Source organism: Pezoporus flaviventris, unplaced genomic scaffold, assembly GCF_033815535.1.
Source record: "Pezoporus flaviventris isolate CSIRO_AGI_PZ_B2104156 unplaced genomic scaffold, CSIRO_AGI_Pfla_v1 ptg000036l, whole genome shotgun sequence".
NCBI lineage: Eukaryota > Metazoa > Chordata > Aves > Psittaciformes > Psittacidae > Pezoporus > Pezoporus flaviventris.
The window spans coordinates 9,929,895-9,954,586 of record NW_026892584.1 but is presented as its reverse complement, the minus strand read 5'-3'; the positions used below and the strand labels follow the sequence as shown (position 1 = coordinate 9,954,586).

The 24,692-nt window shown below is 42.1% G+C and overlaps 1 protein-coding gene across 6 annotated transcripts in view; it reads right to left on the bottom strand.

The window, feature by feature from the left end:
- OSBPL5 (oxysterol binding protein like 5) overlaps window positions 1-24,692 on the bottom strand; it is a 177,310-nt gene that overhangs the window by 110,549 nt on the left and 42,069 nt on the right. The window contains exon 1 of one of the 6 annotated variants that reach the window (XM_061463067.1): window positions 2,991-3,011. The exons of the other annotated variants lie outside the window; for them this stretch is intronic. The gene's annotated coding sequence lies outside the window, so the exon portion shown is untranslated. Of the gene's footprint in view, window positions 1-2,990; window positions 3,012-24,692 lie in introns of those variants that run through there. 6 annotated transcript variants of the gene reach the window in all.

Below are 24,692 nucleotides of genomic sequence, written 5' to 3'. Positions count from 1 at the left end.
GTTGGAAATATATGATCTTAAGGTCCTTTCCAATCCTAACTCTTCTATGATTTCATAAATAGGTTAGAAACACCAGCAAATCAGGTATTTGACTGTAGAAGGGGGGAAGAGATGGTCTCTGAAGAGCCTGAACTTTAGGAGGAGACTCTGTGCTTCTGTTCCTTTACCTGATCTACCCCAAATCCCCCTTCAAGCACAGCAGTTGCTGGTGAAGACATACCAGCCACACTTCCAGCTGCTTTTCACAACTTTGCCTTCAACAGCAATCATTTCAGCACAGGAAGAAGCAGCACAGAGCAGCTGGTATCAACATAAGGGTGAGATTCTTCATATAGGGCAATTCAGAGTCATTTCTGCCATTTATCCCTGCAGTGAAATACCTAGGAGTCCTAATAGCATCCTTAGCTCCTTTCCATGTCCCACTCACTGATATTAAGGCCATAAGCAGGAACATCACAATACAGAAACAAGAAACAAAGGTATAGGAGATAATGGTCCAGGTGGCTATTCTCCCAAATCCTGACTAAGCATTTTTGAGCACCCTGAAATCATGACTACCTTGCTCCTATGGCAGCATTTAATTTTATAGCAGTTTAATTCACCCATCTTCCTCCTACAGACCTGAAGTATATGAGGCAAGATTCAAAGCTTATTTCATAATTTTTTTTGGCTAAAAATGTACGTTCAAGAAGCCATATAAAGGACTGTCACAAGATCTGGACCAGGTTCAAATGTAGGCATTTCCAGAGCAGGAGAAGTAATTTGGAAGGAGGAAGGTGTGTGCAGCATGCAGTTGGCAGCTGCGGCACAGGGCACTACTCACCTGGCACAGCCCTTACACAACCCTGCAGGCTGTCAGGTTCAAGTCCCTTCATTCAAGTAAAGGAGGCTTGATTATTAAATAAACCAACCAATGATGATGCAATACCTTTGCTCAGCTTTCACTTACTCAAATATTAGCTACTTAAAAAAAAAAAATCTAGCATGACAGAAGTGCAGTAACCAGACACACCTCCAAGTAGACTCCTGGAGTTATACATTTACCATTGCTGTATTACCACAGAACATAACTGCAAGCTTGCAAACTACCTTTTAAAATGTATTTCTAGTCAGCTGTGGAGAGCTGTGGATTCCCTTAGAGTTTAGATTTTAAATCTGAAGCCATAAAGGACTTCAAGTAATAAGTAACTAACTGCCAGCCAATTTTAAAATTAAATAATCAACACCCAAGATCACCTTTGCCTTGCAGTTAGATGCCATATTAAACTTCACACCAACATGTTAATTTTCAGTCCCTTCCTTCTTGCTTCTGAACTCTATCCAAACAAGCCAGAAGTAGATCCCCAATTCTTAAAATGCCCCAGCTCCTACTATCAATCATTCTGCAACTGAAAGCAGTCTAAAAGCTATGTAATATTGCCCTCCTGGCTACAGTCCTTACAAAGGTATACAGTAATGCAGTTTGCATTAGGGAAATTATCTGTGCTCCATCCTTTTATGCCACCTACTGTTTAGGAAGCATCTTTCATTGCCAGGCTGGAATAAAACCAAACCAGCGTTTCCCTAGGAATATGAAGAACAGAGGAGACACATCAGAAGACCAGAACATAAGTTAAGCAACAAAACATGCCCAGATGGGATGAAGTGACCCACAGCCTTGAGAAGTAAAATTAAGTCTAGTCCCAGATCAAGCCTGGCTGGAGGCTTCTGCTCCCAACTTTTCCCTGGGACCACTGTCACCTGGGGCCAGCACCATAGAAAGTAATGAAAGCATAAGAGAAGGAAAGCCAAGCGCACAGCACAACTGGGTCTAGGGATGTCGTGCAGTCTCATGTGCAGCTGGTAAACCTCTTATTATTAGCTACTTTGAATAACTACCCTAAAAAATGTCTTCTGTAGACCTTCTGTTCTGTTTAAAGGCGCAAAGACCTAAATGTCTATCTGTTTGCTAAACCTGGCACATCTCTGAAATTAAGCTCACCAGCAACAGAAAGCCAAATGTGGGAGCCAGCAGAAAAACAGAAGTGCAGGCTGCACAGTTCCAAGGTAGAAAAGATGTTTGCCTCCTTGCTGGCAGGCGAAATACTAATGTTCCAAAAAGAAGAAAAAAAACCAAAACACAAACAAACAAACAAAAAAAAACCCACCCCCCAAAAAAGCCAAAAACCAAACCAAACTTGACCCCACAAGTTTTGAGCACACTCCTATTGAAGTGGATTATGCAAAAGCTGACATTTTCCAAGGACATCACAAGTCTTTGGTGGACAAATCTCACTGGTACAGTCAGGCTTGCTGAGAAGGCATTCAAGATGAGGAAGATAACATTTAAAGCCTCCATTCCCACAGGAGGGGAAATTGCCAGAATTTGAGCTTGCTGGGACATATTCAGCTTTCACTTTGTGGTACTCTGAAAGTGTCTCAAAAATCACTGCTGCTGTTTTCCTCACACACAGAGTGTGGACAGCAGGTTTGGGCGCCTCAGCTTCTCCACAACCCCCCTGAAGTGGGAGGGCATCAAAGGGTAGAAGAAAATATTAATCTCCTTCAGTCTGCTGGCAATGATCCTCTTAGTGCAGCCCAGCATGTAGTTTGCCTTGTTCACAATGTCAGATCATCTTTAACATTGTGTTTGCAGTGACTCTGCAGTCTTTCTTTTTAGGGCTGCACACTGAGCATCCAGTTTTCATCCCAGCTAACGCTACTGTCCCTTTCAGCATATGACAAACACTCAGATTTATCCAAGAACTACAGCCATTTAATCCCTTTAGGGATTTTTAATCACCTTTAGGTGATGCTGCCTCTTGTAATACCACTGTAGCAGACTTATGCCAAGCAGAAGTAACATGAGCTATGCCAACTGCTTGCACAAGTGGTCAGAAGATGTGGAAGCTTGCAGGATATAGACCAAGGCAGACTTACCAGAAGCTCAGGCCAGGTTTTAATTCAAAAGAGAATACACTTGACTGAAGTTTGTCACACAAACTTCTTACCCAAGATTTCCTAATTTCTGATTAAAGAAATCTTTTAGTGCCCACTGATTGCTGAATTCGGCTGTAGTCCTACAAACAGTAGCAGAAACCATTCTGTACTGAAAAAAAGACACTGCAAATATTTTAGAGACAACAAAAATGGAAACACTTTGACAACTGCTGTTTGGCTGGGGAAAACAAAGCTTTCTAGCCATTATATTTATTGGGTTTTGGAAACACAAGCCTTTGACATTTCAGAACAAGACGTGGTATGTATTGACTGTTGCTTATCGTATCACATGTGATTGTTTCCTGTTACCTTGTTCTGTCCCTTCTTGGTATCATAAGGTAAGCCCATACATTCCTAGAAGAGTGAATACTAGGTCTTTAATAAAACAGGTCTGTGCAATATTTAGCACAATGGAACTTTGATCCCAGATCAGAAGCTCTAGGTATTACCATACAAGTAAATAGCAATATTCAAACAGGAACTACATGATCTTAAAGTCCTTTCCAACCCTAACTATTCTATTCTATGATTCTATGAAGTCTAGATAAAGAAATCTTAGCAAAAGGTTGCAGCAGGCAATTGCTTGGCAGAAAAACAAACACACAAAAATGAAAAATAAAACCAAAATGATTAGACTGAAATTACAAGCTTCCTCTCGAATATTCCATTAGAACTGACAAAAGACTCAAAACTCTCTGAACAGAGTCTTTCTGTAAATCGTATTTCTCAGTATCATCTTCTAATAGCTGATTAAACCCTCCAGCCCAGCAAGCCATGGTAGACAGGTATCTGAATGCTGCTCACACAGATATTCAGACTGTTCTCTCGGGTTCGTGGCTGCCTCCGAGATAAACCAGAGCATAAATCACAGAAAAAAATCCCCAAGCACCACATTCCTTGTCACTTGGCTCTTCAGTTTACTGTATAAAAATCACACAGGACAGCAAAATATTTTCATAGGTAGGAGGCATTTAACCATAGCAGAATAAGTGAAGCTGAAGGCCAGAAAACCACCACCCAGCCAGCCTTGCTGCAGAGCAGCATCACTAAATCAGCAGGCCACACTTCCCTCAAACAGCAATAAGAAAAATGCCGATTTTTCACAGTGTTTCTGAATTACAGCACTTGCTCCCATATTTACTTCTGAACCTAGTCATTCCTGCAGCATTTTCAAGTAATACAGGCAAGTTATAAAGTGCATTAGTAACTTTCACATATTTGCCTAGAACTGGGTGGTAGCCAAGCCCCCTTGACTTCTGCTGGCCTTTTACTTTCAATTCAGTAAGACATGAGTGGCTTAGCAGGCCTTTAGAGCTATGGACTCCTCTTTGGTGAACATAAACAAGGCAGACAGGACAAGTTGCCACTCCAGACACATTTCTAGCTTAATAATTTTATAAACTTTGTTGTGCTTGTTGAAACAAAACCATCTGACCTTGTCTCCATCTGTAGTAGGAGTTCTGAATTTCTGATTTTCAGGGAAGGAATCTCATTGTCTCATTTCACATACCCAGAAGTTCACATTAAATAGCCAACTCTACAGGAGGCTACCTGGAGCCAGCTATCTCAGCAAAACCCTCTGGTAACAATCCTGATAGTCCATGAGCAGAAAGAGCCCTTTCAATGTTCATTAAGGACAGAACTCAAAGTACCAAACTAAAGCTACTCAAGCGACTCTCTTTACTAAGATGCTTCATCCATGAACAGGGTGATCTTAAGCCAGGCAACCTCACCACTTCGCTTCTGCAGAGAAGTTAACAAATGCTTTTTCTAAGTACCTTACAAGGAAGTGCTTGTTTATCTGGAAACATGGTTTCTTGGAAACCAGTCCCGCTGTGGTCTCAGGCTCTCAGGGTACAAAAAGACATATTCCTACAGCCTAATGAGGAACACTTTTAAATTCCTGCTATTACCTATGTGGATTTCTCCAAGGCTTTTGATACTGTTTCCTACAGCCACCTACAGGAACTGACACATGGTCTTGGTGAGCAGTCAGTGCTGTGGGTAGGGAACAGGCTCACAGGCTGCACCCAGAAGGCGGTAGTGAATAGCTCCTTCTCCACCTGGTGACCTGCAAGTAGTAAAGTCACCAAGGGATCAATATTGGGCCTGACGCTGTTCAATGTCTTCATAAGTGGTCTGGATGATAATATCAGATGTATCATGATGAAGGTTGCCAATGATACCAACCTGAGTGGTGAAGTGGATGCTTTGGAAGGGGGACCCACCCTGCAGGATGACCTGGATAGGCTGGAGGAATGGACTAGCAAGAATCTTACCAAGTTCCACAAGGACGAGTGTAAGGACTTCCACCCAGGTAAGCACAGTCCAATAATGCAGCACAGGCCAGGATCTACTTGGCTGGGGAGCATCCAACAGGATGCTGGGTTACATCAACAAGGGTATCACCTGCAGAGGTGAAGTAATTGTCTTACTCTACCCAGTGCTTGCCAAACTATGCCTGGAATGCTGTGTTCCATTTTAGTTCCTGCTATTAAAAAAAAAAAAAAAAAGGGGATGTGTGCAGGCTGGAAAGGGTCCAGAGAAGGGCCACAAAAATGATCCAAGGACTGGGAAGCCTGCCACATGAGGACCAGTTGGGAAAGCTGGGTTTATTCAGCTTGGAGAAAGAAGGCTCAAGGGAAATCTTATCATCATCATCCAGTAGTGGCTACAGAAAAGACAGACTCACTTTTTACAAAGGATCACATAGAAAAGATGAGGGGTGATGGGCACAAGTTAAAAGATGAGGGGTGATGGGCACAAGTTACTCCTGGGGGGATTCTGACTGGACACAGGAGGAAAATTTTTCACAATGAGAACAATCAGCCATTGGAATAATCTCCTCAGGGGGGTGGTGGATCCCCCAACATTGGATACTTTTAAGGTTTGACTGGACAGGGTGCTGGGACATGTAGTTTAGGTCATGCTTTGCCTAGAAAGGTTGGACCAGATGATCCTTGAGGTCCCTTCCAGTGTGGTATTCTATGATTCTAACACACACACACACACACACACACACACCCCCCCAAAGCCTTCACTTTCTTCCTTACATTTCCACATCAAGCATACATCACAGTGTGACACTAATCAGCATGCACTGCAGGGGCTTGTCCTGCAGCTACTACCAAAGGAAAAAAAAAAAACAAACAAACAGGATTTTTCCTTCCAATTAATTCTGCAGCAGAATTTGCTAGGGGAGTCAATACTGAGCAGTGTATCACATTCCCCATTACTATAGAATAAATCAACACAAATGCCAGGGCTTGACTGTGCAATTTACACACAATCAGGAGACACTTGTTCACGTAAGAGGGCCCCCAATTTCAGGGAAATTGATTGTGCAAATACATGCACTTGAGTATGAGTGAATGGTGCAACAAGACAACTGAAAAATCAATAGACAAGGGTATAAGCAATATAAATCATTAAGTCTACACTTTTGCTACCTCTTGTTTCTCTGCACAGAGCCTTTCTGCTCCTACCTCCCTTTAATGTACTGTTTATACCCAGTCTTAAATGGCTGCAAAGTCAGCTCCTAAGGAAGACAGTGACTTGACTACTACTCTTACAAATGCAGAGAAATTCAGCTTTAATTTCACCAGCTGCTCCTCCAATAAGGAAATACCAAACCCGATCCAATTTCTCAGAGCAGCACCAAAAGGCACAGTAGTCTGAGAGCTGGCAGGCTAAGTGTTCAGCAAAATCAAGAGTAGCAAGAAAGGTATTTTGGTCTGGAACTATATGGACAGCTTGGAATTAATATGCGGGCTGGCACCTATCAACTATGATCAAAGGTGTATCTTAAGACTCACCATAGCAACACCATGATCCAACCACTCGCTGCCTATTTCTGAGAACAGAGGGGGGAAAGAAACCAAGAAGCTAAGTCACTACTACATGCATTTAAACATTTCTGCTTCTTGAAGCACATCTCATTTAACAGACCTGATGCAGACAAGAACAATGTTCACTCAAAAATTTGCCAGCTTGTGTCTGTATTTTGGATCCATGTTGAGAATAGATTGAGCTGCAAAGGAGGGAAGAGATGACAGAGGAGATGCCAAGGCAGCAGAACTATCTCTTGCTTTCTAATAGCTTGCAACTGTAGTCATGTCAGACCTTCCAGCTCGTATAGCCTGCAGGCTCAGCAGTGCAGCTTTCATATTTCCAAGGTCCCCATTAATTATTTCCCTCAGAGCTCCATGGAGGTCAGCTTTATATTTTGTGACCTTAGGGGAGAGGAAATTCTACTTTTATGATGCATCTTTATGTGGGACCGTTTCCTGTTGACACACAGCATACATCTTGGTACTTAACTGATAAACTCCTACCACCATAGCAGAAACTGACTGGGTCACCTGAAGGACATACCTCTGGATTCCCAGGCTTCTAGAGGTAGTGTCCAGACCCAATACTGACCTCCAGTCACCAGTGTGCCTGGTGAAAGGGCTGACAGCTTCATTTTATTTTGTTTAAACTCATACATCTGCTAAAACAGCACTTTGTTTCCCAAGCTCTTCAATCCCTAAAGCTTAGGAGAGGCTGCTTGTCATATCTCTGCTCAGCACTACCAGTATCATCCTGAAGAGGCTTAAAATCCCCTGTCATCAAAAAACCAAAAGGGGTTTTTCTACGGTAGCTTTACTTCCCAGTAAGTCCCAGAGATACAGAACAAAGGAGGGTTAATTCACAAAGCTAAAGGAGCCCCATCCCACACCTACCTCAGGAGCTGTTTGTAAGTAGATATCCTGGCAAAATTCAGACTCTGATTTTCTACATTTTAATTCTGAAGAGAAAGCCAAGATCTCCAAGAATCCTGCTGCAAATTCAGGCACTCGAGTAACATGTGAAAGCATTACCAAGCAAGTCTGCCTGGAATGCAGGCCATGTTCATATCCCAAACCTAGCACCAAGGATGGGAAAAATCAACACCACTTTTAACCTTTAGCTACAAAGGTATTATTTTCTGGCACCTATTTGTACTTGACATGAAAACAGCTTTGGGATCCATGTTTAAAATGGTTTCTAACAGAGCCTGACTTAGTAGCAACAGTCAGACTGCAGAAAATAGCTTTGTTTCTTAGTTCAAACGGAGGACAGAAGCATCTAGCCACATGGAGCAAAGTCTACAGCACCTTTTCCTGAGACCTGTGCAAGGATAAGACAACAAGCAACAACACAGACTACACCAGCCTGTTCCAGCCCAGCAGAAACAACTTTCTACTTGCTACTGCCAAAATAATAATAAAAAATAAATTTAAACTATTTAAAAGAACAGAAAGGTACATATTAAAGAAAAAAGTATTAGAGTGTTTCTTCACAGCAACATAATACTTGCAATGTTTGCATAATACAAAGAGTGCTGAAGAGGAGCTCCATTATTACACCTCGGGAGTTCAATGACAAGCCTTGCCCCTTTATTAATTGTAAATGTGCTCATGCAGATTCAGCTAGAGGATGCTCTGAGGTTATCAGTCAGTGTTCCTAGTTGTCTCAGTGAAATTTAGAACAGGTTCGCTCAACATTACAAAAATAAGGAAATTCAAGCTGCTGGTGGTACATAACCTTTTCAGATGACAGCTGCAAGCTGCTTGTGGCCCATCTGACATTTTACACCAATAAGGACTTCAACAGCAAAAAGCTGCAGCACAAAAAGACAATCTTGGGATTGAGGTCAGATGGAACTGTTTCATTGACACCTATGCACCTCACAGCAAACAAAAGGACTTTATCTCACAGGTCCTGTGAGATATAGGACATCAACTTCTTTCCCCATGTCTTGGAAGTCTGACTGCACAGCTTCTGTGTAACCAGAAATGGCAACAGCCTAAGAACCAATAAACAGAAGTGCTTGCAAAGGGTGTCGTGCAAAAGACAGTGGTGTGATAAGATGCTGAGTCACTAAGCTCTTGCTCTCCTTCAGAGTTCACTAAAGGTTTTAGGAGTAATCTCCAGAGCTGACTCAATGACATGGTTATATCTTTAAAACTTCCAAGTTTTAGAAAGGTATGATCAAATGGTTCACGTGGCAAACAATTCCCTGTCCAAGGCCAAGCAGAAAACAAGGTATAAATGCTAAGGCATTTATTTCTTTCATGTGGGGCTTTTGCTTATTTAATAAGTATCCTCCAGAAGTACACTCTTTCCTTCACACGTCTTATCCTGGAAACAAGAGCAGCTGGGTCTCCTTCAACTTACTGAAAAGGGATGCTCTCATAGGAAAAGGGAACTCACATGACATTTCTGATAAGGGCATTGCAAGCTTGCTCAGAAAAAGTTATTCTTCTGTGCCCCTCAGTGCTGGCTAGCCTGCCATTAACAGTGGCACATCCACTTCGCTCTGCCACTCACTCAGAGGGTAACACAGTGTTCGTGCCCAGCCTCTTCATAAAGAGGGGGGGAAAAAAAAAAGTAGAGGTTGTAGGTGGTTAGGTTTGTACACGTCCTTCCACGGAAGCAGCTGGTACACATGAAGCTAACCTAAGAGAGTAGAAGAATGGTGAGACAAGAACAAACCCAAAAAACCTAACCCCTCATTAACCCACCCTTTCTTACCTGAAATTAATTGATATAGGAAAGATTCCAGGTCTAAAAGGAAAGAAGCATACCTAATTTAATTTACAAATGAGAGTCTGCTTTTTGGGTACTTAGCTGCCAAGGTAATTTTCAGTATCCTATGCTGCTTCTGTGATACTTGTGATACACTGAAACAGCACAAGAGCACTCTCTCCTCTAAGTTCAGGTGTTTGCTACAAGAAAAAGCACAAATACTGAATTCCAGTTTTGAGAAGGTTAAAAGCCTGGCAGTTCACCCTGGAGCATAGCAGAATTATGAGAACAAAACGGAGCTCTGACATTTGTTGGTCAGAACTCAACAACATCAATGACCACAATAAAAATATATCCCACTCTGCTGGAGCCAAACTTGGGAGCAATGTGATAACCCACAATACTTCAAGCCTATTAATCTGCCAACACTCTTGTGAAAGGCCGTCAGATAAGCTGTCTCCTCCAGGCTCCCACACAGCACATGAGCCAGTGACTTCAACATTTCTCAAAGATTGATGATGCGCTGATGTCTTTTGCAAACATGAAGATCCAAACTCATGAACTGTAATTACCAAGATTGAAGATGAACCCAGATTAAGGAATCAAGTTACAGGACAGGTTCTTCTCTGTAATATCTCCTCTAGTTGTCATAAGCACAACTTAGTTTCATTTGAAGGTAACCCAGTTTGCATACTGCAGGACTGCTCCACAACATGGAGGAGAGCACAGGAAGTGGAGATTACTCCACAAGTGGAGACTGTATCTGCTAAACACAATCCTTGTCTGAATAGAAAGGCTATGAGAAACACCCTAAATCCCTTCCCACTGCACCACCCATAGCTCAGCCCTCAACCTTGAAACCAGATGAGACCTTAAGTATGTACTACACATTGGCACATACTATAATTCTGGTGGTACAAGCGTGTGTGTAAAAACAGACTTTGTTTTTCTTTCCTTTCTTTTCATGTGTAACTCACACATGGACAGTACCTCATCTAATTAAGACTCAGAAAAATCACCCCAGCTGAGGTCAAGGGAGATCACAGCTTCTGCTTGCTAACACTGCATACCATATTTTCCACACTGTATCTGTACATGCCTGATTCGTGCATGTAAACTGGAGGGAAAGAGCTCACTCTCACAAGCCAGCCACTGAAAATACAATTGCGAAAGCCTGGGCCGTGACTAAAGCCACTAAAAAGGAAAATTTAGGCTCTTGGCTTCAGAGGTAACTGCTCAGTAGTAGCCCTCCTAGACCCTACAAACACAGCATTGCAGTGGGCAGAGAGGGGAGAGCATCGTAACACTCTACCAGAAGTCCCAAGAGCTGCCTCTCAGTTGCCTGACTCAAGCACAGTGCAACTGTGCATGTGTGTCTTCGGTCAGCAAGCAGCTAGGAAGGAGCCTTTCCTCCTGGCTGAGCTTCTCTGTGAACTGCCCAGACTCTTCCAGTTACACTGCATGACACAAAGAAAAAAAAAAAAAAAAAAGAAAAATATTCCATGTATTACACATGGGGAAAAAAAAAAAAAAAAGAAAAGACAAAAGCCTGTTTTGGGCGACAAAGGCCTGATATTTCAAAGTGATGGATCTGTGGTCTCTCTAAGGAGTCAGCCTTGCAATTTGCAGCCCACATTACAGTGCTCCAAAGCTATTCTCATTGATTTTCCAATGCTGGTATTGTGTTAGCATGCTTGGCACTTCTGGACCATTCCAGGATTTCCCCCCCGTGCTGACCAGATGCATTCTTCATCATGCTAAGAAAGGAGTAACCCACTGCCTCAGGCCAGGACAAAATGCTTTTGAGAAGTACAACCACCATAGTTCTAGCTTGTGGGGGAACAGCTTGACTCCACTCTCCCACCCAGCAGACCACAGCAGCTATGCTAGCTCAATGCACTGTGCACTGCCTGGTATTTAAAAGGAATTTGACATTTATGTTCTGATTTAGCATAGAGCACAATCTGTTCAAGAACCTGCGTTATCTGATTTATGTTGCCCTTTCTGCCCAGCTGGTTTTGGCGCATGCCACCCGGCACTGGTGCTTATCATGGTGAGAGTGTTCAGTAGCAGCACAAGGAGCCCCAAGCCTCATCCTCAGAAGCACCCAGGCTCACCCCCTCTCAGGATACTCACACAGATTTCTCAGAGCAGTGGGAGCTTCTCTGTTCACAAGAAGTTAAAAAAAGCCCTAAGCCTCAAAACCTTAACAACAACCCCACCTTCCAAAAGTTTTGTACTGACTTTGCCCCCCTTAGATTCATTCTACATTTATGCAGTTACAGGGTGTGTCTGTACTTGCAGCTCTCCAGCACTAGCAGATCCTTGTGCAAGTGAGAAACTCTGGAAAAACCTGGTTTCAATTAAGTATGAGCACTGGGGTATTTCCAGTTCAAAAAGCCTACTGTTAAACAACAGCATTTTACCCCTGACCAAATACAGCCCTTCAGGTTTCCCACTGCATTTGGTACATATTAAGCTTACAGCACCTCAGTGACAGAAGGGGGTATCATCCTGAACATGCCGTAACAACAACGACAAAAAAAAAAAAAAAGCCTAAGACTGAAAGACAAACATTACTTACATGTAGATTAGAAAGCTGCCAAGTGGTTGTGACTTCCCCTGGATGGATCAGCCGTAAGGAAAGAAGCTGCTGGGGGCCATTTCCCACAGCAAATTAACTTGGATGGAATAATCTATCAGGTTGCAGTGCGGCATGCAGGAAAGAGCAGAGGAGAGTCTGGCAGCCAGAGCACCCACACTGTGAAGGGTGGGTGACCCTGGGGCTGGGGGAGACACCTGTCAGCAGCGCTGCCTGGAACACAACAATCCTGTCCTGCAAAGGAATTCAGGGCCTCAGTGTCTGCTTTCACACTGCAGTAGAAGTACTAGAAGATGATGCAGAGGGCCAGCAACACTTCGTATTTGAATGACCAAAGTATCCAGGTTGTTCTTGCAATGAACAAGCCCTTAATGCTCGGGGGTAGCTTTAAAGGCCATCAATTCCTTTCTATATGCACACTCTCCATGACTGGCAAGTGTAAACTATATGACAGCATTTTAAAGACTGAGATCTCATTCATTCAAGCACACCAGTGCAAGTGCTTAATGAAGTCATATCCAGGACCTTACATACAGGACCTGTACAGGCAAGTGAACACATTCCAATCTCTGCATGAAAATAGAATAAAGAAAAAAAGCTACGTACATCTGTTGGAACCAGATGATTTTTTAAGGTATCTTCCAACACAAACCATTCTATGATTCTATGATAATGTATCTGCCAGTAACAGGGCAGGGACATGGGGAGCCACATATAATCCAAATATGAAGTGAACTGAAAAGGACTTCACAGATATTGAACGAAATGTATACAAGATGGTGTCTGGTTAGACAGAAGGCAGAGACAGAGAGGAAAATGACCTTGTTGTGCACAATACAGCAACTCACATGGATGAATCAGATACCCCAAATTACCAGCTACTAGGAGAGCTGTACTGCAAATGTAGCTCAACCTACAGCATATCAAGCGCTATCAATCCTGTTTACAATATGAGGAAACATGGACAAAATAATGTCAGTCACCTTTCTGAACTTGACTATTTTTCACCAGGTAAATGAGTAGGAGCTGCAGGTGGTACAAATCAGTACAGCATTGTTTCACCACATATGGAAAAGGATAATGTATTTTTGCAGTAGTTGCTCTCCCACAAAATCAAGTACACACACTGCTTGATCTCCTCTGGCAGCTTGTGTGTGTAGGCACGCACGTGGGCATTCCCACATTAAGACAAGTTTCACAAACCCACTGTGCTACACCCCTGCATTGCTGAATGCTTCATATGAGGTGGTCTTAGCTCTACTCTGCCATAGCACTTTTCTGGGTGTAAAAGGGAGATTGTACGGATGGCAGAGTTCAAAAAGCTCTGCTTCAATTTATGTAATAAAGATTTTTTTCTTCTAAGAAGCTTTAACCTGCAAGACTGTAACTTTCACTCTCCAAGTACAGCTCAAATTCCTGACCTTGGCACAGCATCACAGAAGACTTGCTTTCACTCACATGGGTTAACGATCACTGAACAACACACCCAAGATAATTGGCACAACCACCCCTTTTCTTCAAAGCCAGCATTTCCTCACCTATTTTCCCTTCTTCCTGCAATGAGTACATAATGTACAATAGTGAGTACGTAATGTGTAACAGTGACTATAATTATCACCACCACATCAATTGGCAAGAATGTTATCCTGAATAAAGTCTGCAATTATATTAAGTGAAGGAAAGCACTGCACAGTGCTGTATAAGACACCTGCAAGCACTCTGCTGCAAGCACCAGACAGACATGCACACTGCTACATACACAGTCTGCCTCCTGAGGACAGAGATGCAGCAGTCCAAGAGGACCACCACTACCTCGCTTCCAGACTACAAGCGCATGTACCTGCACTGACCACTTCCTATCAACAAACCTAGATCCATGCTCTCATCCGCATGTATCCACACAGTTTACATGCCAATGGAGGCCTATGACCCATCCACAGTATTATTTCAAAGTTAAGTCAAACGTATTTTGTTCGCCTATTGAGCAAATGGATTCCTCTAGCACTATAGCTACTATTCATGAATTGAACAGTTTTGGGGGTGTAAAAGAGGATACTAAAGAGATGTTGACCCTATTTTGTGTTTTAACCAGGGCTGCTATGATTTTGTGTTTTGTAATCAATTTCACACATTTTTTTTTTGTTTTCCTTTTAAGCCTCAGGGGACTGCTTCAGGGAAAAAAAAAAATAAAAATTGCTTTTTAGTAAAACCTGACAAAATCCCCAAACCCCAACCAACCAACCCAACCCCACCCCAGCCTCAGTCCCACACCTTTCCTGGCTGGAGAGAAAAGGCTGGAAGTGTGTGGTGGAGCATAAGCTAGACGTTTTTGAATTTAACTGTAAAGGTGGCTCCTTAACCTCCCCTCTTTCTCCTTCCTTCATGTTTGTAATTTTAAACTGATCTTCACCATTTCTAACAATGTTGGGTTTTCTGAGACTAACAATATGTTCCTGGATATTTAATATTATCCCTAAAAGAAATGTGAGCAAAGTACTTTGAGAAACACAGTCCCAGCTATTCTGACTATACCTGCATATCAGAACTTTAACTTTGAACATCTAATCATACGTCATCTGCCTCTCCAGCCTTGACTCCGTCTCTGCATTTGGAAAAGTGCTAGAACAATGTCAACAAGCTCTGAAATTGGGCAGTTCTGCTTACTTTCCTACCAGCATTTTCAAAGGGCTGCAGTTCAATGCCCCACCTAAACTGCACAAACACAGGCTTCCCCTCCTCCTACCTTAAATCTAGCAAACGTAGGGCCTCCAGGGATGTTCCTTGGTTTACATGGCAGAAAGGAGGTGGACCAGCTTTTCCTTGGTCAGCTCAACCAGTCATTGGATTTTATACATGGGATACAGCCGACTTGCACAACCAGGTGTGCAGAAGAGCCCAACTACCCTGGCTTAGCAGGAAACATCAAGTCACATCCAGGAGAGATCAGAAATCAGTGCCCACATCTTTTCAAGGGATTTACACAGCTCGGGAAGCCTCCCCTGGTAAACCCCTGTGCAGATCAATTAAAAGGAAAGCAGATGACAGAAATAAGTTAAATGCTGCCACTGTAAAGCACCTTAATTTCAAGCACACCTCTGAAGCAAGCAGCAGCAATTCTAACACCACCCTTCATAATTACAGTACAGGAGCCTGTCTCCACCCTCACAGCTAGCTTTAACTTCTCTCACTTCTGGAGAGCTCTTCAGCAGCCACACTCATCCACATCAATGTTTCAGTTCTCTCCATCCACCTTATTACTGTCCTCCACCATCAGCTCTCTGACAACTGCTTGAGCAGCATCTTGCTGTGATCAAGGATAAGAATTTCAGGATACTACTTCAATATCAAATCTCAACAATAGCAAAACATGCCAAGCATCTTGTTTCAGATGAACCGAGGCAGCTGTAAGAGGAAGAGAAGAAGCTGGGGTAAATGCTAGTAACCACACAATGAAATCTTCCCTGACTTTGTTCACGAAATACAAAATGGTAACATTTTGTGGGCCTGATCAGGGCCCACACTCATTTAGGTGCCCAATAATGTACTGGTAGTGATTTCTGTTCCTACACCAGATGTTCAAGTCTCTCCTGGGCAACTTGATTAGGAATCTGATCCAGTGATTGGGCCATTTCAACTACAATACGTTACTAGCCTCTCACAAATATTCCCCTCTGCTTGGGGAGAAATGCTTACCCATCAAACACCTTCGTGCTTTCTCTGCTTGCCATATGCTGCAATTATTTGGTTTGGGACAGCAGATCTCTGGACAGTTAGCAGGCACGTTGTTATCTTTCTCAGCAACAGTACCAAGAAAGGAAAGCATATGAATTACAGCAAACCTAAGGCTGCCTTCATTTATCCTGCAAGGAACAGGATTTTTGTGTGTGTGTGTGTGTGTTTCTAGTGCTATTTCCTTTTGAACAAAGACATTGTATCACTGCTCCCAGCTTTCCTTGCCCCAAGAAGGGGGAGTGGTAAATACATACCCCAGTGAGCTCCCTGTGTGAAAGTAGAATTTCATGGAGGGAAACCTTTTCAGGACAAGGTACTCAAGTTCTGCATGCTCTGGGGGAAACAGGGGAAGGTTCTGGGCCTTGATTTTACACACATTTTACACTTGTAGAGCAGCTGCTGTCTTGCATACTGGAAAGAATCAAACACCTAGTAAAGGGCATATCCTGCTTGCTCCTATGAACATGGCAGGCCCCTGACATTCTACAGGTCACATTCAGTCCATGAAACATGCAGAGCTCAGAGAAAACAAGACCACAATATAAGCCCAAATGTGTACAAAGATAATTCCTTTACATATTCAACCATGGGCTTAATTTACTGTTCCCATCATTTGCTTTGTGCTTCCACCCACCCAATTGTTTCAGTAGGATTTAGATCAGGTCCTAAATGGATATATAGAATCAAAAAAAAAAAAAAGTCCATTTCAAACTAAGGAGAGGTTGGAAACAATTTATTGCTTTCATTGAAAGTACTTAAGCCACTTTGCCTTGGAAGGACTGCACCAAAGGAAGGAAGTAACACATGTACCTACCTGAGTGGGGTGTCTAAAACAGCAGGAAGAGAACTGTGGAAATAAAGCTCTGGACTACTTAAAGTCTAATTAGACCGTGATTTAACTGGGGCTTCAATTTTTGATCTGGATTTTATTACTAGTAATAAGGAGAGCTGCTGAAGCATTCCTTATGTTTCCTTAATATCTTTTTATCCAGCAGTCACTGGAACAGATTCAGTGTCAATTGGCATCTTTTCCCCAGGACAGCCATTTACATTGGCAGCCTCTAGCACTGACACAACACACCAACTCACACAAAGGAAAAATCACCATTAGCTAAAAATATCTGAATGAAAATAAAAAAGTGGTTCAAATGGTATTACCCTGCCTTCTTTCCTTCACTTTTCTGTGACATTGAGATAGTATCTGATATTTGCAGGACTGCCTGATTTATTAGTTTTTAAATAAAAGTGGGAGGCATTTCCTTGAATTACATTTATGAGGAAAAAAAAAAGAAAAGCAACCTGATAACTGGGAGGGGTGTGGGGGGGTGGGTCTGTGTGTGTGTGTTAACAATCCATCCAAAGCCTACAAAGAACTAGTGAAAATATCAAGAAAAAGCCCAGTAAATTTTACTTCAGCTGTGAATGAAAACAGTGGCAGGCCATGACATACTTTCCCTTGACTTTTCAGAAGCTGCTCATTAAGTTCAATTTTAAGCTGGGGTGTAGAAAAGCCACAGAAATTCCCAGGCTGAGATAACACTGGTATCTGATAAACAAGAAATGTCACATCAATCAGACAGACTTATAAGGAAGATACCACTGTTGTGTGTGCACAGGCAAAAGCATTACACAATGTGTTTGCCCCAGAGCATCCTGCCTACCTGCCTACCTTCCTGTTCAGCTTCAACATTACTGAAATTAGAACCATTTCTCCAGCTCCATTCAAAGTTTCCACCTTTCTTTCTGAGCCTGCTTAAAGACAGTGCTGGCTAAACAAAGAATTTGGGAGTGGAAATTAGCATATTTTGAGAGACATACTCTGCAGGAGGACCAGCAACAAACCCAAACAGAGCAACACCAGTTGCTTTCATAAGGAAAAGCTTCTGTATCCTTTCTTATAGTAGGAAGGATCTTAAAGAAGAAAGAATGACCTCCATATGCAAGTCATCCTAAGAAAAAGATACCTTAAAGGTAGAGCTCAAGACTTTTGTACTCCATGTGCTAAATGTAAATCTTTAAGGGTTTTCCAACAAGTCTGTTAGGTACCTGGCAAATGTTTGCTGAATGAAGAGCAGCAACATGTTTGTTTAAAAGCACATACAGAAACACACTTATTCTGTACAAGAACAATAAGCTTTTAGAGCACTGAAATATGAAAGACTAGAAAAGCAGGGATGAATATGACTCCTCATATCCCTTGGGATGGCAGGAAGCTGGAAATGTTCCTTCAGATCTCACACAGACAGCAGCTTGCTCCAGCTCATTTCAGCATTTTATAATGCAGCCACCATTGCCAGGACCAACACAGAGAGTCCCAACACATACAATGCTCTGTAAAGAAGTAAAACCCACTGGGGTGCCCAAGAGTGCTTCAGCTGAAGTAATTCAAATGGTAAAACAGGACTTTCTGAAATAAATCCATGTCATGGATCTGGCCTGTTCCCAACACCAATTACTGTTATACTGAATTCCTGGGTAGCTAAATATGCAGCTTCTGCACACTGGACCTTCATGTAATGACACTGTAAAACCTGACTCAGCCAAAAACTACACATGCTGTTTCTCCCCGTACAGACCTTTCAACACTCCCTTTTTTGAAAGTATTTACAGTAAGATTAGTTTTGAGAGTGGTCTGGCAGCAAGAACTGCAGCACACCGTTCCTCTGCCCACTGTAGCCATATAATTGTTATAATCGAGCTTTCTAGGCATGCATTCATAGATATCTGCAGAGATGCTTTAAGGAGAGGCAGCAGCAAATGCTCCATTACAAGGGAAACAAGCCAACACTCCCCTGCAAACCACTTTTCCTTTAAAAAAGTACAGCAGCTGAGCTGCCTCTGTGCAAAATATAAGCTATCCTAATGCACAGCACTAGCGCTCATCAACCTGCCAACCTGCAGCAGTGCCTGCTGCCATCACAAACAGTAACCCTGTCAGGAGCCAGCACCTTTCCCTTTGAACTCCCATGCACCCACCCAAGCTCCTTATTGTGGCCAGTGACCTAGCATCTCCAACTTCACAGCTGACACCCATCCATTGCCCAAGCACTACTGTTACATATAAGAGAGTGTCTTGCCTCCAACAGTAGGAATCTGTATCAGTAACAGCCCCTTGGGGTTACAAGAACAGCACTGCAGTTTCAAACCGAGGCATTGCAGAGACAACAATTATTAGGGAAGTTTGGAAACAATGAAAGAACAGGACACAATGTTGTATTTCACTGAATTACTGTACTTTAGAAATAATAGAGAATCGTTAACATAGAAAACCCTTGCTAAAAAATGGGAACATACAACCTGTTGTGAACCTGAGGCCAGAGAGATGATTCTAGCAGCCTTTTAAATCAACTTAATGTCTCATTTTCCAAGTACCAACTTCTGATAATTTTCTTTTCATTACTGTCTTCAGTATTCAAGGCACACTTTTATTGCATCATCCCTATACCCTGCTTAAGGAAAGGACAAATCACTGCAAGAGGGGCCAGTAGCATAAAGAATGCTAGGGAAACCTGGGGGTTTTATACATTTTTATGCATTTGTACCAGCTGGTAATTCATCTTTTACAAATCTGTGGGTGGCTGAAATTTCATTGCAAGGAAACCATGTTCTGTTTAATAATAATGAAATGCCATGATTTGTAGGAATTAACTTTTTTCCTTGACCTTTTTATTACTGGCAAAATATCAGCAGATTATAAAAGTTCAGAAAAAAAGTTCAGTGTTATCAACTATGATAAACAACCTTGTGTTGTCACATACCAGACCAAATACCCCCTTCTCTTTTTCCACGTACCTAGTTTTCCAAAACAGTTCTGATTTATAAAGAATTACAGATAGTCAACAGCCTGAATGCCAAGTGTAATACCGCAGGTGAACAGGGCTTGCTCAATTCCTGGAAGCATAAACAAGTAAGGGAAGGAACAAAAAAAAAAGTAAGAGTCAGAATGCAACCTTACTTCTCTATGTGGTAGCTGCAAGATCACTGCTGGCATCACACACAAAATCTTTACCTGAGATACAGAACCATGAAAATTTGGAAAGGACCCAGGGGAAAAAAAGAAAACAAAACAAAACAGAAAAAAAAAAACACCAAAAACCACAAGGCATCTCCGAGTCTTAAATCAACTGTAAGGAGAGATTTAAGGTGTTCAACTTACTTATCAAAGACACTTAAAGCATCACCTGATTAGAGACTGCAATTATTCAGAAGGAAAAGATATCAGAAAGCTGGAAAAAAATGAAGCTAGAAGAAAGCCAGATTAGAAAGTACACATCTTTTACTGTAAAGGTAATTACCCTTTGCACACATTGCTGAAGAGCATAACAGAATCACCAACAAAAATGGAAGCGTACTACATGCCTAAGATACATGCTATAATTCAACCAGAATTTACCCAAGGTAAGAGTCTCAGTCTAAAATACTGTGGCTTGCAGATGCAAAGACAAGTGAGATTGGTAGGACTGATACTTCTGGATCTGACAACTAGGATGGAAAGAAAAACTGAATTATCCAAAAAGCAAACTCCAGCCTTCCTACCTGAGCCCACTTACTCACCAGATAAGCCCTTTACAAGATCACCACACCAAGTGCTGCAGAGTCTTTCTCCAGGCTGTCGGAGTGCTGTACCTCACTCCACTGAAAGCAAGCAAAAGGGCAGCCTCAACAGGCAGCTTGTATTGCTTGTTAACATTTCCAGCCCCTAAACACCACATTTATTCTCCACTTAGTTCTTCTTAGGTTCATTTCCAAATCAGCCTGAAGAAAGAACTGTTTTACTGATTTCCTTTTTATTATTTCTTCATATGCTGTTTCATGTTCTGGTACTCAAAACTAAATGGTACAGATATTTACAGTACTAGGAGTCTCATCTGTGGCTCATCTAAGACAGATTCACTGAGCCAACAGCTTAGAGTGCTGTAGGATTGCACATTAAAAATATTACAGTATAATTCAAAGCTTCCTGCAGGCACTGTCTATGCGTACAGCTCAGCTCATTTTCAAAACATTATTAAGAGCTACACTATTTAACTCTATTTAATTTTGATGCGAGATGAAAGCAAAGGACATGACAAAAAAAAAGTAGCTATGAAAAAGAAAAAAGAAGAAAAGATTGGCCTAAAGAGTTCCCACTGGCTTTATTCAGAGAGTAGAGGTGCATACCCTGGCTAAGACAGGACAGACATGCAAGCCCAAATAACCCAGAGAAGAGATCAGACCCTCTCTCCCTGCCCTCATAACAGTCTTGTAGGCCAGTAGTGCTGGAAAATAAATAAATAAAAACCGACCCCAAAACTTACTTTCTGTTCATTATTTTTCTGATGCAGACAGAGGCACAGGGGTGTAAGCAATCTCCCCACAGCTACATGAGGCCTGTGATGCAAGCAGGAACTAACACTCATCCCCAGATCCAAAGCCAAACGCCTTAACCACAAAATTATCCTACTTCCATTGCCTCAACCTGTCTGAATCCAGATATATCAAATTAGCGGTGGAGGGAAGAAACCAGAACATTTATTGGAAATATTTCTGACCCACCTAAAAGCAGAGGCTGCTTACATTAGTGTAAGTCTCCCATACTGCAGTCCAAGGAATTCAGAACAAAGGCATAAACTTTTAGTGCTCAAAGTACCTAGCTTTCTGAAGTTCAAGTGAGGCTGACACAGACCCTCCATCAAATGAGGCAAAATGCCCCATGTTGCATAATGCTTTTTAGACAAGGGACTTAGAACACCCAAGAGATTAAATAATTCACACAATTCCTTTCCCCAGGGGTTCACATCCAGCCCAGATCACAAGTGCCGAGTACAATCACACGCACTCTTGACGGACTTTGAGAGGTAAGAATGGACCGAGCACTATTCCCAGAAGACAAAAGTTCATATGGGACAAGTCCCTGTGGATCAGCTTGGCAGCAGCCCTAGCAAGACAGCAAAGGAAGCCAGTGGAGGCAACACTGCAGAGAAGTGGCACATTGGATCCTAGGGTACAGAGGTGAACAAAGGAAGGAACACACTTTGTTTTCCCCTTGACAGCTTCAACGTCTGAAGACCCAGTGAAATCCTGTTCCAAGTAAGAGGCACGGTATGCTTACAGCAGCTCCACGTTAAAAACATAGACGCCACTCATTCGCACCAAACATGCCAAAACAAAGAGCTGGCGAGTTTTTACATAGTATTTATAACTCTGCACACCTTATGACTTGTTCAGACACTCAAACAAGGGAGCCAGAGGGAAGCAACTGTCCACGCAAGCTGCCGGCAGCTCCAAGCAAATTAAGAGCAGAAGTAGGTGCTGGTGGATGGCAGAGCAAGCTGGCATGCACCCACTCAACTAGCCCAGCCAGCCCAGGGACCCGAGCTGTTGCAACTTGCTACAAGCAGAAAACAGCAGCAAGCTACACCTTGCTCTGCAGCGTGAGTGTAGCACAAAGGGAGCAGAGCCTCTAGGGAGCCATAGTACAATCCGGTGCCTTCAGAGCTGACTCTTGAAATAGCATTTTCCATGCAGTGCCCCTGCTTATGCAGCTCCAGGCTTGGCTTGAAGGTGGAATCTGCTTTTTCACTTTATTTCCACAGTCATTTTCAATTGGAGTGCCTGCTGTTTCCTTTCAGAAACTGCTGCATCTCTGAGGTACAAAGGGCAGAGAGCTCTTCTAGAAAAAAAAGAGTCAGCAATAGAGAAAATACATTAAGGACCACATTGATGCAGATTTTCTTTCAGTCTGGAACAAAATTTAAATCTCCTCTTTTTTTCCCCTGCCGCGGTAATAATGCACAACTATTTATTATCCTCATCTTAACCAGAAAAGCCTCTTTCAATTTAGCACTTAATATAATTACAGTAAATTAAATAGTGTCTAGAAAAAAAGTCTTACTTTTTCAGCTATTATCTTACCTTCATGAAGCAATCAGTTAAAAGTGAATCTAGCTATTAAACAATAAGGTTCAGTGAGTAGAAAAGCAAGATGTTCAGATAAAAATTGTTCAAATTCTATTTCCAAATTGAATTCCACATCTCCAAAGGAAAATAGGAGAATCTCATTAAGGAAAGCATAATGTCCCTTTCGCATTGCAGAGACTGTACTTGAACACAAATCCTCTGTTCACTATCATTCACTTCAACAATTTTCTTTTTATATGAGGAAAAAATTTGCATTTTACACAACAAGGCAAATTATTGCCTTTGTGTGCTTTCAGCAAAAGTTCTCTCCAGCTAGCAATGTATTGTTGATGTGATTTCTTCAAGACACTCACTGGATAAAAAGCACTTGGCAGCCATGAAGTGAATGGGAAAACAAGAGACTTCAAGAGGACCATGATGTCAGATGCAACACAGGAGGCCAAGATGAAATCATGTAAGAAGCTATGTCCATTTACATGCCATCTAATAAACACATGGTGATAAGAGGTAAACACTCGGAAGATCCAGTTCTGCAAACACCGACTCACACAAACAAATCCTTATTTAGATCAATCTCACTGCAGAGTGATTTTGTTTGTGAAGGCAAAGTACATGGATTTCATGCCTATTCACATCTGTACCATGATAGGATATGAAAATCCCAAACACAGACCTTCCCTGGAATCTCAGTCTGTTTCAAACAATTAATTTCTACACTGCCACTCAGGGGGAAAAAAAAAAAAAAAGGAAAAAGAAAAGAAAAGACAAAGCACCTACAAGATGTATCCAAGAGAGGCACTTGTTAAATGATCATTCTATGCTCTCATAAATAAATCAGACAGTGGCTTGGTAACACTTGAACTGATATTAGAAGCATTTTTAACCCAATGTAAGCATACCAGCCATCAGGAATAAAATACTAAGCAGGAAATATCTTTATTATATTGTTGTTCAACAGCTAGGAGAACATGAGCAATAATAAGCAGCCAGCACTAGAACTGCTCTCTGCTAACTGTGCATCTTGTGGGTAACAGCAAAGCTTATGTTAACACAGTGATGTCAGCTGACGACAGCTTTATAGCAGAGAACAGTATATCGTATATATCTGGTAACAGGAATCTTTAGCACTGAGAGGATTATTGTGGTTAAATTGCTTCTGAGTCACAGTTGGTTGTTGTTCAGTATTCTCACTTGTTCCCTACCTACCTTTTATTTCCTCATGAGGATGCACCTGTTGGGAGAAGAAAATAAAACTGGCACTGTTGCACTGTCTCTCTTCACTAATTTAGAGGAGTTATTCAGGATCTTGCTTACACAATGGGATTATTTTTATTTATACTACAGAACAGTCCAACAGCAGAAGCCAAGGCCAGAGTGCAATGGACATTGTGTGAACTTAAAATAAAAGATAGACCTTGACATGAAAAAATATGTAATCCAAGCAGACATTAGAGAAGATGGAAAATGTCTGGGAAGCTGATGTTAACACATCCTGCCCATGTACCTGCTCTGGGAACTAAGGAAGAGGAGACCCTGTACCACACTTCTCAGATACGCTCAGGGCTAGGGGATCCTCCCAGGTTCTCAGCACCTCACACTCTCGGAAAAGAAAGCTTTAAGCACCTACGCTGAGGGTTTCCACATGCCAGAACTTGAATACCAGGTTTGAAAAAAAACAACAGGTTATATGCTTGACAGTCTGGGCTTGGTTTACACAGCCTCCAGCCCCATCCACAACTACAACTCCCAAAGTGCACAGATGCCAATGTGCCTCCTGTGATATGGAGTCCACAGAGAAATTTAAGTGGTAACAGGAGCTTGATTCTAGGCAACGAAGCTTTGGTGGATCATCAGTCAAAAAAATATGGGGCCTGATTTGCATCCACTGAACCTGAATTAAAACAAACAAACAAAAAAAATCCATTTA